Genomic DNA, 13,958 nt, shown 5'->3' on the forward strand with positions numbered 1-13,958 from the left:
TGGGGTTGCTTCTCCCAACCCCCCCCCCCCATTTCCACTCTCTTCTTATCGCCATTTCTGCCTCAGAGATAAAAAAGGCGCCCAGGGCGAACGGGTATGTCCTCCTCGCCGCAAAAATGGAGGACGTGACCTAATTAAAAAACAAACCTCAAAACACTGATATATATATAAATGCAAGCTTCTTAGTCATGTCCAAATGGAGGACGGCCTAGGAAAGAAATGGAGGACATGACCCAATAAAAAGCTCTAAACACTCAAATGTCAATTTGTGTGTCTCAGCCATGTTAAAAGTGGAAGATGTTCAGGAGAAAATGGAGCATGCGACCCAATAAAAAGCTCTAGATATTCATAAATGTGGATTCATGCCTCTTAGCTGTGTCCAAAATGGAGGATGTTCAAGAAAAATAGAGGACATGACTCAATAAAAAACTCGAAATACTCATAAGTGTCAGTTCATGCCTCTTAGCCGTGTTAGAAATGAAGGACAATCAACAAAAAAATGGAGGATGTGACCCACTAAAAACCTCAAAACATTCATATAAATGCCAATACAGGTCTCTTAGCCATGTTCAACATGGAGGATGTTTCGAAAGTCCTCCTGGGCAGAAGGTGGTCATGTAGGACGTGTCCTGGAAAAGGAGGACAGCTGGTCACCTTGTGGTTGCTGCCTTTCTTGATAAGCACTTCAGATCCTCATTCCCACCTCTGCTCCATCATGGAGGACTCCAGCCTGTCCCTCATAGCCTCATCTTCCTCCAAGTGCTGCCTCAGGATGCGCCCACACTGCAGAAATAATGCAGTTTGACACCACTTTAACTGCCCTGGCTCAATGCTTTGGAATTCTGGGAATTGTAGTTTTGTGAGACATTTTGCCTTCTCCGTCAGAGAGCTCTGGTGCCACAACAAACTACAAATCCCAGGATTCCATAGCATTGAGCCGCAACAGTTAAAGTGCTGTCAAACTGGATGCAGCCTCAGAGAGAAACCTGGGGGACAAAGAGCAGCCCACTCTTTCTTTTGTTCAATTGTTCTTTCTTTCTTGGTGGGAGACTCTGCCTCTAGGCTTGTTTCCTCAAGGGAACATCTTCAGGGGTAGCCTTGTTGGCCCTATAGAAAAATATCACACCCCAAAATCCACAAATGCCCCTCATGGGATGACACTTGGGGAAGGATTGGTCCTGGAGGCAGGTTGGCCAGACGTCCTCCTTTTCCAGGACACGGCCTATATTCCAACCTTCTGTCCAGGAGGAATTCCAAAAGTTCCTATTTTTGAGCATGACTTAGGTCCAGAAACACACTACAGAAATAATCCAGTTTGAGGCCGCTTTAACTGCCCTGGCTCAGTGCTAGGGAATTCTGTGAATGGTAGTTTATTGTGGCACCAGGGCTCTCTGACAGTGAAAGCTAAAAGTCTCACAAAACTACAGTTCCCAGGCTTTCCTAGCATTGAGCCAGGGCAGTTAAAGCAGTCTCCATCCAACGGAATCTTTGGATTTGTAGTTTTACATGGTCTCTAGCCTTCTCTGCCAAAGAGTGCTCACAAAACTACAGATTCAAAGATTCTGTAGGATGGTGCCATGGTAGTCAATGTGTTGTCAAACTGAGTTATATCTACAGTATGGATACACTCCCTCTCCTTTCTTGTTGTGTGCCTTCAAACTGTTTCTGATTTATGGCCTTACCATTGCCTTCTCTTGAGGCTGAGAGTGTGTGACTCACCCAAGGTTTAGGCCTATTATTGGAAGTATTAAAAAGGGTTTCTAAGGAGCTACAGGAGCAGATACATAATGAAACAGTTGCTACTGATACATCCTGCTTTCTTGAGTGGGATTTACATGTGTCCAAAGGAGGGTGCAGCCAGGCAGCTTCCCCTTCCACAACAGCTACTGTGTCCCCAATTTTGTTTTTGAAGCTGATAGGCTTTCTCTTGTCCGGCTTTGCTGCTAGAGAACAAGAGAGAGAAAACAGCTGCAGTGTTTTGGCATCACTCCCTTCCACCATCACCCATGCATCCACTTTCTGAGAGTCTTTCCAGATACTGGATTTCTCTTGCCAGCAGTCCCAAGGCTGTTTCTCCTTAGTGGTGAGAAAACAGGGACAGACAGAAAAATATTCTTTGAATGTTGTTGTGTGCCTTCAAGTAATTTCTGACTTATGGCCAACCTAATGGCAAACCTATTGTGCAGTTTTCTTGGGGAGTTTCTTCAGAGAGTTTGCCATGGTCTGAAGCTGAGAGACTGGGATTCACCCAATGGGTTTCCATGGCCAAGCTGGGATTCGAACACTGGTCTCCAGAGTTACAATGCAATGCTCAAACCACTTCACCATGGTAGCTCTCAAGCCAGTATAACATTCAGAGAACAAGGTAGGGTAGATAACACTAAGCCAAATCTGTGACCATGCTCAGCCTCTGCAGTCCCGCTGGCTTCACTTTTGGTTGCTGAGCTGCTTGAGCAAATAGGCACCACCTGCTCACGCTCCCATGGGGACCTTCTTCCAAGTATCCAGCATTGCAGGCCTCAGCACTGGCTGAGAAGCAGCAGCAAATGGCACTTCCTTTCGTCCTAGTACTCACCCATGTCAAGGTACATTCTACTCAAAGCTCAGCCAAGTTAATTTTGGCCCAAGAGGTAGAAACTTTCACAAAGCTCTCTTCCTCATTCCTATTGAGGGCTCATTCCCATTTACATTTAAACTGGTTTCCGATCACCTTCGCTCCGTGTTGGTAAATTGATTCCAACTATGAAAGCGGATCTTTTAATTATCTCCTTGTAATCACTTCTTTTTTGGCACGATTGTCATCCCCAGTAGTTTGTGCCCCTTCAAAATGCATGTCAATCATCTGTGCGTCATCAGTGATGTAAGCAGCAGCCCAGGCAGCCCGGCTTGGAAACTATACAGTATAAATATTGGTTTTGCAACTGTTTGTCTCACTGATTGCAAGTACAGTGCACCCTTTGTATACGTGGGGGACCCTTCCGGACTCCCCCATGTAAAACAAAAAACACCTATGCTCAAGTCTCATTTAAATGAATGGGGCTTGTGCACATGGCAGCGCACCCCATTCGTCCCTATGGGACACACCGCCCCTTCCTCCCCGCACAGCTTTCAGTGTATAACGCAGGCACACTGTAGTTGCAAAATCAATTAATTGAATCTTCTATCATTTTTTAAAAAATTATGTGCCCATAAGTCACACCACAAGCACAAAGGCAGTATTTTTTGGGGGGGGGGGGGGGGGGGGATGGTGAATCTACCAAAAACTGAAGAGGGATGGTAAACACTATTAGTCCCTCCCCTCCAGAATGATGTAATTAAGATCCGTCGTTCCGATTTCTTGAACATGCTTTGGAATCTATTCTTTCCAAAAGAACCACTTGGAAACTAGTGTCTGGAAAAACTGGATTTTTTTGCATTTGCCTCATTTTATTGCAACAGAAATTGATCAAAGTACGATTGGAACCGCTTTCAAATGGGAACGATGGTCATATAAACCGATCAGCAATTTACTTTATATCATTGTGGGAACAAGCCCCAAGAATAACAAACCAAAGATAATGCCATTCCACAACAGGCAATGAGGTTAACTGCCTCATTTTGCTTAATGGGAAGGGTGCCTCTGCCCAATGCTGGAACATTGCATGTTCTAGAGCCTAGCAGTTTCTTACAGACACCACTTGTTTTTCAGGATATGCAAACAGTAGCTGCCCTGTGCCACCCACTTTCCAGGGGCACCCATTCAGTAAGGCTGGGGGAGAAGACATTGACAGCTGTCACACCAGAAATAGCAGATTCTGTTTGGGACAGCTGGTGAGATGGCACAGGGTCTTGCTATCTGCCAGACGGCTAGTACCTGTTCTAACTAGAGTGCTTTTCTCCCTTCTAAAATGATAGGTAGTCATAATTACTAAGGGCCGAGACAGACAGCCCAAATGCACCGTGGCGGTGGCGATAATAGGGTACCGGAACCCTAAAACAAGCGGACGGCAGCCTAATGGCGGCCTCCCATCCACACAGGGGCCACCATCTTGGTGTAAGTGGTGGGCACTGTCCACATGTCTCTGTGTGTTGCTTATGTCACAAGTGCACTTGCAACATAACTTGGGAGACGCAAAAAGAACCCGGAGGAACCGGGTTCTTTTTACCACGGAGGGACGCTGTGCTGTTTGGTGGCTGCAGTGTTCCTTCGGAGGTAAAATAGGCATCTGCAGACCGCTGTTTTTCGGCCAGGAGACAGAAGAAGGAGGAGTGAAAATAGGAGGAAGAAATACACAGGATTGTACTGCAGTTGTCAGTATAGTGGGCCCGTGGTATCAACTGGAGTTTGGTTGCAGGAACTCCCATGGATACCAAAATCCATGGATGTTCAAGTGCCATTAAATATAAAGGCATAAAGATGATGCCTCTCATATAAAATGCCAAAATCAAGATTTGTTTTGTGTAATTTATATATTTTTAAAATATTTTCAAGCCATAGCTGTTTGAATCCGTAGATAAAAATTTCTGTGGATATGGAGGGCTAACTCTATTTAACTTCTTGCTTACCTTTCAATATCATATTTTACTCACATGTTCATGCATAGGTTTCATACAATAGTAAGCCATGCGTAGTTAACGAAAAACAAAATTCTCAATTACTTTAGTTTCTCTGGCTTTGTATTTAAATATGTGCTATTAAAATTCTTAATTGTTTATTTTAGAATTTTATAATGTGGGTGTTAGAATTCTACCTTTTGTTTTGGACATTTTAACTCTCTATTTCATTTGCTAGCATTTGTGTCCTATGGCATTTACTGTACTAACTATTGTTGGAAAAATATGTATGTTTCAGTGTATAGGGTGATAACGCACTCCTGCAAAACAAAAATCAGGTTACTGAAAATCTAATGTGCCTCTCATAACACACCCAACTAGCTAAATTCTAAGTATTTTAATTGACATCCATACCCATTTACCAATGTTGATATAAGACAAGAAGTGGGTTTGTTTTTAAATTTTTGTTTTACACTGCAGTGCAATCTTTAGTTCCCCCAGCTTGGGTATTTTCCAAGATTGGACCTTAAAATGTGTGTATGTTTGGGAGAGGGAAATGTATAGAATGGAAGGGAATAAAACATAAAAATCCAGTTTCTTGGATTCCAGTTTCGGATAATGACATCCAGTAGCGCAATTGCTTTGTTCCACTTAATGATCTCTCTTTGTTTCATGAATAAATTTGCAAGAGGAACATAATTATTAATTTGAAGACTGAATGAATGCATTAATATTTTATTTAAAAATATTTACTCTTAAATATCAAAATGAGGGAGAAAGATAATGTGTTCTCTCTGGCTGTCTTCATAGCTGCACTGATGAACACCATTGGAAAAATAAATCTCATTCCTTCCATGACTGCAATGCAGATCTGATTGTGGGAGTGGTTTTCAGCAAAAGCTATGGGTCAATGTTCAGCCAATAACAGTCAGCTCTGTGGGGCTGAATTTAAATATGTGTTGATCTGAATTGCCTTTCTCTGGCTTCTAAACAGAGAACAAATCCCTCACTTTTTCCACTAGCACAGACAATTTTTTGATCACTGGAAGGTATTAAGTGAAAAGAATATTGTAAAGGCTGTTAATGTTTGGATAGCATTTTAGAAAAGGAATCTGTACCACAATCTGTAATGCTATTAAGATGAAAGGGATAATTTATACCTGCTAGTCCTGTGGGAATAACCTGAAGTCATAAGATCTTGCTCTGCTGGTGGCTCACTTGCAATTAGATCTAAACTGCACACTATGCTAAATAGCTGCATGGTTTGGGATCACTTTCTTTCTTACATTGTAGATTCATGCATGGCAAGAGGTTGGATTGGATGGCCCTTGTGGTCTCTTCCAACTTTATGATTCTACATTCAGTTAGGTATGTATGGCCCATGTCGTTGTTGTTGTGTGCCTTCAAGTCATTTCTGATTTATGGCCAACCCTAAGGTGAACATATCACAGGGTTTTCTTGGCAGAATGTGTTCAGAGGGAATTTGCCATTACCTTCCCCTGAGGCTGAGAGCATGTTACTTGCCTAATGTTGTCCAGTGGGTTTCCATGGCACAGCAGATATTAAAGCTCTGATCTCCAGAGACATAGTCCAGTACTCAAACCACTACACCATCTGGTTTGGAATCACTGTAGGTGGGGAAGATTTACACCTCCACCTGATGATTTTTATTTAAACTCTTATAAAAAAAAAATCCTTTGGTGCCTATGGGAGCCAGCATGGTGTAGTTGTTTGAATGTTGGACTAGGACACTGGGAGACCAAAGCTCAAATCCCTGCTCAGCCATGGAAACCCAAGGGTGACCTTGGGCAAGTCACACTCTCTCAGCCTCAGAGGAAGGCAAGGGCAAATTCCCATTGAACACATTCTGCCAAGAAAACCCCATCACCTTAGGATCACCATGTCAGAAATGACTTGAAGGCACACAACAACATGGGCTCCTGTGTACTCTTAACAGCTGACTTCCTAGCATTTATAATAGGTCTGAAGAGCCAGTGGTCTCCAGGTGTTGCGGATCTACTACTTCAATCAACCTTCACCATGAGAACACAAGTCCAACACCTGGAGGAACAGGAATTGCACATCCCACATTTATAGTAATATGAGTAGTGCACATTACTCCTGAAAAAGTAGACTGATTATATACTGCATATTAGCTATATACGTTGACTGCGTAAATCCTCACAGCACAATGACTGCAAAATAAATCCATAGCACCTTTGACTGCATGAGCCAATGTAGTGTAAACAGCAAGAGTCCAGTGAATGAGAGTGTCTCAAAATACTTGCGTGCAGGACATTTACTTCTTTTACATCACTTTCATACATTGTCACATTTATGGCCATTGCCACAGAATGGAATAGGTGCCAGGCTTGAGTCCTCCCTTCATCAATGCACCAACCTGCAGGTGGAAAACATCCAACAAATTTACCAAGAAGAGATACCTCTGTAGCTGCCTTGTCTGTTGCTCCTTTTGGAGCTAGATTTTGAAAGGGAGAAAAAGGTATAAGGAGAGATAGAACTATCCCCAATAAGTTTACTGTTGGTGGGAGGAGAGGTAGATGCTTTGCAAAGGTAGTGATTGTTGGCACAACCTGCCTCCCTTTTAAGTACCTGATATTCTTAGGATTAGCATTAGGCTAGTGACATTCCTAGAAAAAGCATTTCTCTAGACATTTGTAGGTCCTCCAGCATGATTCTGTTATCAACTTCTGGCGGACGTTAGCCATAGAGTTGCAGTGGAGTACCTGCTCATAGGGAGAAGACAGGTGTTCTCTCAGGTAAAAAGAACAGTGTTTGTTTTTTATTTGTGGTTTCTCCACATTCATGGGGGGGGCACTGTGGTGGGACCACTATACACATCATAGGTTTCAAGATCCCTTCAGTCCAAGGCCATATTTTGTGGAATTTCTCACTGGGTGCTGTGTGTGAGAGTGCATGTGTATGTACATACAGTGGGCCTGCCCCAACCATAGGCTTGCTGTCCACGGATTTGAGCATCCATGGATGGAGCCATCCCATTGACCTCAATGGTGACACATGCATGCTGCTGCATGGCCACATGCATGGCCCATCCATGGAAATTAAGGTCTCATGGTTTTTGGCATCCACGGTGAGAGGTACAAAATGGAACTCCCACAGATATGAAGAAGACCCGATTTTACCTGTGTATGTGTGAGAGAGTGAATGTGTATACATACTGTGTGTTTGGGAGAGAGTGTGAGTGAGAGATGCTTCTCAGGGCCTCCAGGCATAGCAGTTTTTTGTATAAAACAGGTTCAGTTGGTTGAGGATTTATGGCTATACACTTTAGTATCTAATTTATGATAGGATTTTCTATGTAAAGGTTGAAAACCCGACCTGTTGACTCACCCATGTTTGAGGGGACATGGCACACAGGGTTCATAGTGGGAGTATTGTGAGATCATGAGCCAGGAAAGATGTAGAGAACAGGTCTGACAAGTTACATCTGCATCCTCTGTACTATACCTTTTCCATGATGTGCTACAGATCCCAGTGCTGAACACTGTACAGAAATATATTCTTATTTGATAGTACTGATGTGGGATCTTAATAATCAGTCAGTGGTACATTGCTGCCTTGTCGTACGATCTGTCTCCATTGTTGTGGATGACAGACATTTTCATGACATATTTGCCACAGTGTGTTTAACAGTGTTTTAACAGTGTGTAAATGATTGTATGTATTTTAAGCTATCTTGTACCTCCACATGAGCCTTGGGAAGAGGCTGGTAAGAAATAATTACTGTATTTATTGTTGTTGTTGCTGTTACCATGTGTGCATCATGCACCATGTATGCAATGAGATTTATTTGAGATTACGTCAAATGTGAAACAATGTTTTCACATCAAGCATTGCAGTAAAGGAACAACACACCACTTTCAACAAAGAAATCCATTACAGTATATAGAAAATTATAACAGATTAAATACTGATGTGCGTGTGAAAAAAGAAGTTCCTTGGTGTGTCATTGGTATGTTCATGTTTTCCCCAAAGTAATGCACACTAGAGTGCTTGATATTGTAGGTCACATTGCAACAGGCACAGTTGGAAACTGCTGAGTACTACAAATATTTATGGCAATATATAACCTGATGACATTTCCTGCCTTCAGGACACACATGATTTGAGTTCTCCTGCTTTCATAGAGTGTATGATTAATCATATTCTTACACTAATAAGAAGGATAGTAATATAAGCAGTTTACACAAACAAAAATCTAAGTTGAGGTCAACTGTATAATACACAACATGGAATAATGTCTGAGTGATTAATTCTCAGACATGTGATTTCATGAAATTGAAGTAGCCCTTCAGGTTGGAAATACCTTACAGAGGTAGCACTCACTTTTTGAGACAAACAAGCACACATAGCCGTTAGCACTATTTCTCTAGAAGAAGGGAAGGTGTCCTGAGTTGGGGGTAGTTTTGTAATTCAAGCTTTGGCAACAATTTTCTGCTTTAAAAAATAAAATAAAGAGTGTTGAATCCAGCATCTGTCTTTGCTGGCAGAAGGGGACTACTCACATAAAGTGCCCCCACTTTCCTGCAGTGCAACTCAGTGCATTCAGACTCTCTGCAGACCATTTGCAAAGAGCCAGTGGGATGGCCATGGTGAAGAGGGGGGCAGGGAAGGTCTCTTCTGTCAGCCCAGCTGCATGTACCTAAATCTGGAACCAACTCAAAGTCAATATCCAAAATGGTGTAATATGTTTATATTTCAGGTATCATAGAGCAATAAGAATTTTAAATGTCTAAAACACCAATAATGACAAATGCCCTTTAAACACCAGGCATGATTTAAAAAAGCTTTATCCCTTCTATTTAAATCATTAGGATTGAAGCACTGAAATGGAAACCCCAACTGAAAACCAATTTAGAATGGTAGTTTAAAGGGGCTATTTAGGGATTATTCAGATGGTGAAAATAATCCCATTAGCATGTGGGTTAAATCTTTGTTGATCACTTGCTTTTTGAATATACTGGAATAATTTTTTTGGGGGGATGCCAAAACCCCAGTTAAACTGGAATAATCCATCTCGTCCCCCCCCCCCCCAAATTTTCCTAAAAGATTTGCATTGTTGGCTGTATGAATAACCAGTGTGAATAGATCTGGGATAAAATTTAGCATGTTTTGAATGTGTTTTGAATACATCCGCACCATCAACTCCATCTTTATTCCCAGTGCGGACATGTGTGAGCAGTGGAACTCACTGAGATATGCATAGATGCAGTCCGGGGGGTGGGGTGGGGGGTGGGGGTGAACAACAAAACCAGAATGTATGAGTGAGATTGTTCTAATAGTTGCGCTAAAAAACAACATCTGAATAATGTCAAAGGGGCTTTCTAGACGGCCCTTTGGGACGTCCGGAGGACGTCCCATTTTAAAAAAGGGGCGTCTCTTTTAGACGCCCCTGGGCCTCGTACGGACTCCGTCCGTACAAGATGGCGCCGGCCTTTCTACATGGCCGGCGCCATCTTTACGTATCGAACGCACAGCGTCCAGACGCGTCGCGCCGCTGCTGACGTAGCGAGCGCGCCCCTGGCGCCTCGCTACGTCGCAAACGCGACGCAGAAAGAAGCTCCATTTTGGAGCTTCTTTTTTCGGTCCGCGCGGGAGTCGGGCCGTTTGAAGGCTCCGGCTCCCCCGCGGACCTTCTGGCGGCGGCGCTAGACCGCTGCAAAGCGGCGGTCTGTACCCCGCCTTAGTTGCTTCCTGTTTAATCACTGTGGCTTCACTATTCCTGAATCAGCCTTAATTAGCACAGGTTTCTTTTTTATAACTAGATCAAATTGCAGTCATTAATCCCCCTTCTTGTTAAAAGAGTGAAATATAACATTTCTTTAAAAAAATTAACAAGTGCTCTGGCTTCAAACCAAAAACACTATAGAATGCACTCACTCCATGGAACAGGAACTAACTAGTTACAGGCAATTGGGATTACCCTGGCCAGAGCATTTAAACAAGAGGCAACTAATCTGCTCCTTGAACAGAAAAGAATAAATTAGAAGCTTTTTCTTCAAGGCTACAAATGAATCTGGGAAGCAGCATGTGATCAGCATGTTGTCTTTCTTCTCCAAGGAAATAGCATTCCTTCCAGCCACCCAAAGAAGCACTGTTTCATGGGAGTGTGAATTAACTGAGGAAGAGGGCTCATGGAGATAGTAACCCCCATGCAGAGCTTTCATATTTAAATTGCATACCTCCTTTTTTGTTTCTGAGTTGATAAATCCTGTGGGGAAGCCCACAATGCCAGGATTGAGAGACAGAAAACTTGAGAGGGCTCCTGTACCATTTGTGGTGGTGTATAAGAGTGAATTTTAGCAGGATATGTTACTTGTTATACACAACCAGGTAACAAGCAGCCCCTGATGAAATTTCCTCTTCTGAATAACCATTAAAGATGGTTAATGGTTAGGCAAAAACCATTGGGCATTTCACAGATGAAAAGTGGGACACGTGTGTCCAAGCAAAATCAGAGTATGAGGAAGAACACGCGAGAGGCTGCAGCAGTTTGCCTTTGCTTAAGCCTACAGGGACAGGCCAGATGCTAATACCCCCTCCTTTTCTCCTCCCGTGCGGATTTAACTGAGTGCAAACTACTTTTGCATTTTGAATTCTCTTTGCAAGAACTGAGGTAAGCTGAGGCAGTAGCATCACTAGGGGTGTGTGGGGGTGCAGACTGCATCAGGTGACACCACAAAAGGGGGTGACACCCAGCAAGTGCTCCCTACGTCCCTGCCGCATAGAGAGGGCCTGGTACTCCCTGCCCTGCCCTGCCCTGCCCAGCTTTACTTTAGAATAAAGCCATGTGGGACAGGGAGGGAGAGGGCCCGGCGTCCCCTTTCTGCCCCTGCCCCATGAGGCTTTACCCTAAAGTAAAGTCACATTGGGTGGGGAGTTGAGAACAGGCCCTTTTGACTCCACCCTAAAATGTTGCCCCCCACATCATGTGATACCCTGTTGTGGGATGCAGTTGAGGTGAGGACAAAGGGGGAAAGGGCAAGGAGGATGAGAGAGAAGCTGGGACGTTTTTAAAGCAGCTAAAAAGGGGGCTAACTGAGACTGTCCTTGCTAAATTGGGACAGCTGAAGGGGATGTATAGGAGACCTCTCCAATCTTCATTCTAGTAGGCCTAAGCAACATGCAGGAAAACCTCTGCCTTCCCGTGTATTAAGGATTGTGTGGGGCAGAACAGAGAGAGTATTTGTACCTCTCTGTATGCATATGATTGTGTGTTTACAGGGGGAGTCTAAAGGGGAAGGGTGCAACTACAGCAGCCAAAAAAGAGTCACTAGGTGAGTGCCACATGCGCTGGCACAACAGTGAGGTGAAATCACCTTGGTGTCAAGATGGTTCATGTGCCAACTGTGCCTTGGCACTGGTGCTCTGTCCTCCTTGCGGCCACAACCACTGACACCACCTTGCTGGCCACAGAAACAGTTCCCTGGCAGAAGCACCTTGATGGTGATGCCACTTCTGGTGAGGTCAGAATGAGATGCCCAGTCATGTGATCAAGCTGTTGACAGGCACTTCTGCCAGGGTGTATGTGCATCTGTTGCTGGAGTCTATCCATTGCCAGAGTCCTCTTCATTGATTGGCAAAATCTGCCAATGCCCCCCAATTGTGCAGCTTTTACACAACTGATTCATGTGTGATAAGTTCTTCCTACTGCAGTTCTGATAATACAAGCAGTCATGTAGTGTGAATGTGTGTGAATATGCTCCTCTCCCCCTTGCCATCCCCAAACGGTCTGTTTTTCCATTTTTTAAAAATTTCTTTTCTGTCTTTCTTTTTCACTGAATGGATTGTCATGATTGCACAATTGCACTTAAAATAAAAATTGATTAAAAAAATTAGTGCAGACTGAAAGGCATGCTGGAAAAGGGTAAAGGTGGGGAGGCAGGGCTATGGAGGCAGTGACCAGGATGGAAGCAGCATCATTGCACTTTCAAAGAGCTGTGCGATAATGAGTGCCCCCAACCTGGCATGTTTGCATTTCTTGTTGTTCGAATCAACTTTGGCTAATGGCAACCCTGTGAATGAGGTATCTCCAAGACCCCCTATCTTCTGTTTCTCTGCTCATGTCCTATAGGTTTAGGTCAGTGGTCTCCCTGTCTATCCATCTGGCAGGTGGTCTTCCTCTCTTTCTGCTGCCCTCTACCTTCCCCAGCATAATTGTCTTTTCTAATGATTCATGCCTTCTCATGATGTGGCCAAAGTAGAACAGTCTCATTTTAGTCATCTTTGTTTCCAGGGAGAATTGAGGGTAGCACCTATTTGCTCGTCTTTTTAGTCATCCATAGTATCCTTAGCACTCTTCTCTAGCACCACATATCAAATGAGTTTATTTTCTTTCTATCAGCTTTCTTCACTGTTCAGCTGTCACATCCATACATGGTGATGGGAAATACAATGGTTTGGATGATCCTAACTTTAATATTCAGTGTTATGTCTTTGCATCTTAGGATTTTGTCTGGCTCTTTCATAGCTGCCCTTTCCTTTCCTCCATTCTCATCAATGTTTGATCCATGGTATGGGAAATATTTAACTATTTCAATTTCTTCATACACAAACACTATTGGGGCATCTTATGAGTCTGTTGTAATAAAGGTCTTAGTTTAATTGATTCTAGACTGAGCTTGTTTGCCAGCTGCACATACAAACAAAACTGATGTTTCCTTGCTAGTACTGCTTCACCAACAGGAACCATGAAACAAAATGTTAACTGAAAAATAATGAACAAATAATTTATCATATGGATATTGTGTTTGTTTGTGTTTTGCCTCCCATTTTAATACTATCTTCTAATCCAGACCTTAACACTCTTTGGCGGTTTACAGACCGCCCCTTTGGGGCAGCCTGTACCCGTCCCTTTCCCCACCAGATCGGGGCCTCAGCTGACACAGCAACAGCCTCTAAGGCCCCGATCTGCCGCTTTCCAGGCCGTGGGGAAGCAGCAAAAGGCCGATTCCCCACAGCCTAGAAAGGGGTGTCCTTGGGGCTTCATGCCCCAAGGACACCCGACGGTGGCGGGAACAAAGAGAAAGGGGCCACTTGGCCCCTTTCTGCTTTGCGTCGCTGGTGCAGCCATCTAAAGGCTGTGCCCAGTGATGCAAAGCTGGAAGGAGCTCCGTTTCGGAGCACCTTCCGGCACTGCGGAAAGTGCACTCCAGGTGCCCCTGCACAGCACCAGCACGACACTTTCATGCCACTCCATTTGGAGGTGGCGCGGTCGTGACGCCCCAATGGCGGCGCCCATGTAGAATGGGTGCTGCCATTTTCTACATACTAGGTACGTACTAGGGTTAGGGCGTCCAGAAGGGATGCCCTTTCCTAACCCTAGTACGTACCTAGTACGTACTTTGTGCGCGTCTGGAACACACCATAGTTACCCTGAGGAA

Source organism: Sceloporus undulatus, chromosome 1 (genome assembly GCF_019175285.1).
Source record: "Sceloporus undulatus isolate JIND9_A2432 ecotype Alabama chromosome 1, SceUnd_v1.1, whole genome shotgun sequence".
In the NCBI taxonomy this organism is placed as follows: Eukaryota; Metazoa; Chordata; class Lepidosauria; order Squamata; family Phrynosomatidae; genus Sceloporus; species Sceloporus undulatus.